We start from the raw sequence: 5605 nt of genomic DNA on the forward strand, positions 1-5605 counted from the left end.
TCGCTACTACCGATGGATTATTTAGTGAGGTCTTTGGAGATGATCGTTCGCTGGATCCTCGTGAACCGCGTCTGCTTTATCGAAGTTGACCGAACTTGATGATTTAGAGGAAGTAAAAGTCGTAACAAGGTTTCCGTAGGTGAACCTGCGGAAGGATCATTAGTGGCCAAGTGATCCTTCCAGAAGTCCGAACCTGCGGGTTGAGACTTCGGCACAAGTTGCCATATGATAATTGACGAAACACTATAGAAGTCCGAACCTGCGGGTTGAGACTTAGGCACAAGTTGCCATATGAACATTGACGAAACACTATGAAGTCCGAACCTGCGGGTTGAGACTTAGGCACAAGTTGCCTTATACATGACTTCGAACAAATACACAAGTCCGAACCTGCGGGTTGAGACTTAGGCACAAGTTGCCATATGAAAGTTGACGAAACACTAACAAGTCCGAACCTGCGGGTTGAGACTTAGGCACACGTTGCCTTATACATGACTTCGAACAAATACACAAGTCCGAACCTGCGGGTTGAGACTTAGGCACAAGTTGCCTTATACATGACTTCGAACAAATACACAAGTCCGAACCTGCGGGTTGAGACTTAGGCACAAGTTGCCTTATACATGACTTCGAACAAATACACAAGTCCGAACCTGCGGGTTGAGACTTAGGCACAAGTTGCCATATGAAAGTTGACGAAACACTAACAAGTCCGAACCTGCGGGTTGAGACTTAGGCACACGTTGCCTTATACATGACTTCGAACAAATACACAAGTCCGAACCTGCGGGTTGAGACTTAGGCACAAGTTGCCATATGATAGTTGACGAAACACGTTAGAAGTCCGAACCTGCGGGTTGAGACTTCGGCACAAGTTGCCATATGAACATTGACGAAACACTATGAAGTCCGAACCTGCGGGTTGAGACTTAGGCACAAGTTGCCTTATATATAACTTCGAACAAATACACAAGTCCGAACCTGCGGGTTGAGACTTAGGCACAAGTTGCCTTATATATAACTTCGAACAAATACACAAGTCCGAACCTGCGGGTTGAGACTTAGGCACAAGTTGCCTTATACATACATTGGCCAAATAAACAGAAGTCCGAACCTGCGGGTTGAGACTTAATGCGATCTAGATACCAAGTTGACATCCAATACCTGTTGAGCAAAACCAAAGATTCCCTGTTCTCGAATGAATACACTATATAACAGGGAATCATGAAGAAATCAAGCAAGCGTGAAACAAAGTCATCACTTGGGCATGCTCGATAGCCAACCACATGACATTAACCTAAGAGAGCATGCAAACCACATGATACCTATAAACGATTAACCCGCCCTAGTTCAATCGTTCGCCAAGTGATGACTTCAGTATGGCTAAGAGAAAAACTTTTAAATGGGAAAAACTCTAAGTCCGAACCTCCGGGTTGAGACTTTCCGCGTCCGGAGGTACGCGTACCGCCTACCCGAAAGATGGTGAATCAGGGGTGTCCGATCAGCAATGGTCGGATGGATGCCCCGTCGTAGTCCAACTATGACAATCAAAGTCAAGACCTCCGGGTTGAGACTTTCCGCGAGTACAAGCATAAAGGAACACGGACCAAGCCGTACCGAGAGAATCGGTACTAGAGCCCTTGTGGTTCTACATTGAGAGAGCCCTCGTGGTTCTCATTAGGGGCTTTATGCAAGTCGTACTCAATACTGTGGTGTGAAGTATAAAGTAGTCCTCGCCTGGTCCACGCTGCTTCGGCGGTCCTGGGTAAGATAGTTCATTCTAGCTTGCCCTATAGTGGAATGAGGACACTTAATGCTTCGTCTTTTAGCGGCGGCTAGACTCCTCCTCACGGGGAACGAGTTGACGCACACAGCGGCGGCTTACGCACTATGGCAATCATGGATGCCTGAAGATTCCGTGAAGTTCTCCCCTGGTCCACGCTGCCTCGGCAGTCCTGGGTAAAATGGAATATTTCCAGCTTGCCCTATAGTGAAAGAGGACTATCCAACAATACAAAGTCAAGACCTCCGGGTTGAGACTTTCCGCGTCGGTGGTGTCGCGCACCGCCTATCCGAAAGATGGTGTAACAGGGGTGTTCGATCAGCAATGGTCGGATGCCCCGTCATAGTCCAACTATGACAACCAAAGTCAAGACCTCCGGGTTGAGACTTTCCGCGTCCGGAGGTACGCGTACCGCCTACCCGAAAGATGGTGTGCTTCTGGGGTATTCGATGAGTCGGATACCCCGTCGTAGTCCAACTATGACAATACAAAGTCAAGACCTCCGGGTTGAGACTTCCGCGTCGGAGGTGCGCGCACCGCCTACCCGAAAGATGATGAATCAGGGGTGTTCGATCAGCAATGGTCGGATGCCCCGTCGTAGTCCAACTATGACAATCAAAGTCAAGACCTCCGGGTTGAGACTTCCGCGTCCGGAGGTACGCGTACCGCCTACCCGAAAGATGGTGAATCAGGGGTGTTCGATCAGCAATGGTCGGATGCCCCGTCGTAGTCCAACTATGACAATCAAAGTCAAGACCTCCGGGTTGAGACTTTCTAAGAGTACAAGCATAAAGGAACACGGACCAAGCCGTACCGAGAGAATCGGTACTAGAGCCCTCGTGGTTCTACATTGAGAGAGCCTTCGTGGTTCTCATTAGGGGCTTTATGCAAGTCGTACTCAATACTGTGGTGTGAAGTATAAAGTATAGAGTCCTCCACTGGTCCACGCTGCTCCGGCGGTCCTGGGTAAGATAGTTCATTCTAGCTTGCCCTATGTGGAAGAGGACTCAATACCCTACCTGTTGAGCTTGAAACAAAGTCATCACTTGGGCATGCTCATATTGCCATACACAATTACATTATATTCGAATGAGCATGCAAGCGACCCTATATAGACCGAACCAAAACGATAGATACCGCCGTAGTTCACCCCCACCAAGTGATGACTTCAGTATGGCTAGTGTGTGAAGTATAAAGTATAGTCCTCCCCTGGTCCACACTGCTTCGGCGGTCCTGGGTAAGATAGTTAGTTCTAGCTTGCCCTATGTGGAAGAGGACACAATACTTAATACTTAGAGTACAAGCATAAAGGAACACGGACCAAGCCGTACCGAGAGAATCGGTACTAGAGCCCTCGCGGTTCTACATTGTGAGCCCTCGTGGTTCAAACTAGATACTTTATGCAAGGCGTACTCAAAACTGTGGTGTGAAGTATAAAGTATAGTCCTCATCTGGTCCACGCTGCTTCGGCGGTCCTGGGTAAGATAGTTAATTCTAGCTTGCCCTATGTGGAAGAGGACACAATACTTAATACTGTGGTGTAATGGACAAGGTATAGTCCTCCACTGGTCCACGCTGCTCCGGCGGTCCTGGGTAAGATAGTTCATTCTAGCTTGCCCTATGTGGAAGAGGACTCAATACCCTACCTGTTGAGCTTGAAACAAAGTCATCACTTGGGCATGCTCATATTGCCATACAATATTCCATTATCTACTAATGAGCATGCAGCTATATGATTATAACCTGTAAACGATTACCCCGCCGTAGTTCAGCGCTTCAACCAAGTGATGACTTCAGTATGGCTAGTGTGTGAAGTATAAAGTATAGTCCTCCCCTGGTCCACACTGCTTCGGCGGTCCTGGGTAAGATAGTTAGTTCTAGCTTGCCCTATGTGGAAGAGGACACCATACTTAATACTGTGGTGTAATGAACAAAGTATAGTCCTCCACTGGTCCACGCTGCTTCGGCGGTCCTGGGTAAGATAGTTAGTTCTAGCTTGCCCTATGTGGAAGAGGGCATACAAGACAAAGTATAGTTCTCCCCTGGTCCACGCTGCTTCGGCGGTCCTGGGTAAGATAGTTAATTCTAGCTTGCCCTATGTGGAAGAGTGCATACATGAACCAAGAACGAAGGTTATGATCGAGGAATGATTCGACAACTAACCGATGGTATGAAATGTGAAGAATTCAAGCAAGCACACAATCAAGTCATCACTTGGGCATGCTCGATAGCCAACCCTATGACATTAACCTAGTAGAGCATGCGAAAACCAATATATATGTAAACGATGCCCCTCCCTAGTTCAGCGCTTCAACCAAGTGATGACTTCAGAATGGCTAAATCAAATCGGTTCAAAACATACCATCGGTACCCTATTGAAACACACAAGTCGATATCAAACCTCATGATTGTGTAGTCCTCCACTGGTCCACGCCGCTTCGGCGGTCCTGGGTAAGATAGTTCATTCTAGCTTGCCCTATGTGGAAGAGGGCACATTACTCAATACTGTGGTGTTATGAACAAAGTATAGTCCTCCACTGGTCCACGCTGCTCCGGCGGTCCTGGGTAAGATAGTTCATTCTAGCTTGCCCTATGTGGAAGAGGGCATACAAGACAAAGTATAGTTCTCCCCTGGTCCACGCTGCTTCGGCGGTCCTGGGTAAGATAGTTAATTCTAGCTTGCCCTATGTGGAAGAGAGCATACATGAACCAAGAACGAAGGTTATGATCGAGGAATGATTCGACAACTAACCGATGGTATGAAATGCGAAGAATTCAAGCAAGCACACAATCAAGTCATCACTTGGGCATGCTCGATAGCCAACCCTATGACATTAACCTAGTAGAGCATGCGAAAACCAATATATATGTAAACGATGCCCCTCCCTAGTTCAGCGCTTCAACCAAGTGATGACTTCAGAATGGCTAAATCAAATCGGTTCAAAACATACCATCGGTACCCTATTGAAACACACAAGTCGATATCAAACCTCATGATTGTGTAGTCCTCCACTGGTCCACGCCGCTTCGGCGGTCCTGGGTAAGATAGTTCATTCTAGCTTGCCCTATGTGGAAGAGGGCACATTACTCAATACTGTGGTGTGAAGTATAAAGTTCAGTTCTCCCCTGGTCCACGCTGCTTCGGCGGTCCTGGGTAAGATAGTTCATTCTAGCTTGCCCTATGTGGAAGAGGACACTTCATACTTCGTCTCTAAGCGGCGGCTTGACTCCTCCCTACGGGGAACGGGTTTACGCGCACAGCGGCGGCTTACGCACTATGGCAGTCATGGATGCCTTACGTTTCTATGAAAAGTGTGTTCCTCCCCTGGTCCACGCTGCTTCGGCAGTCCTGGGTAAGATAGTTAGTTCTAGCTTGCCCTATGTGGAAGAGGACACGTAGACTTACTGTGGTGTGAAGTATAAAGTTCAGTTCTCCCCTGGTCCACGCCGCTTCGGCCGTCCTGGGTAAAATGGATTCATCCAGCTTGCCCTATGTGGAATGAGGACACTTTATGCTTCGTCTCTAAGCGGCGGCTTGCTCCTCCCTACGGGGAACGGGTATACGCGCACAGCGGCGGCTTACGTTATGGCAGTCATGGATGCCTTACGTTTCCATGAAAAGTGTGTTCCTCCCCTGGTCCACGCTGCTTCGGCAGTCCTGGGTAAGATAGTTAGTTCTAGCTTGCCCTATGTGGAAGAGGACACGTAGACTTACTGTGGTGTGAAGTATAAGGTTCAGTTCTCCCCTGGTCCACGCCGCTTCGGCCGTCCTGGGTAAAATGGATTCATCCAGCTTGCCCTATGTGGAATGAGGACACTTTA

Source organism: Anopheles coustani (genome assembly GCF_943734705.1).
Source record: "Anopheles coustani chromosome X unlocalized genomic scaffold, idAnoCousDA_361_x.2 X_unloc_7, whole genome shotgun sequence".
Classification (NCBI taxonomy): domain Eukaryota; kingdom Metazoa; phylum Arthropoda; class Insecta; order Diptera; family Culicidae; genus Anopheles; species Anopheles coustani.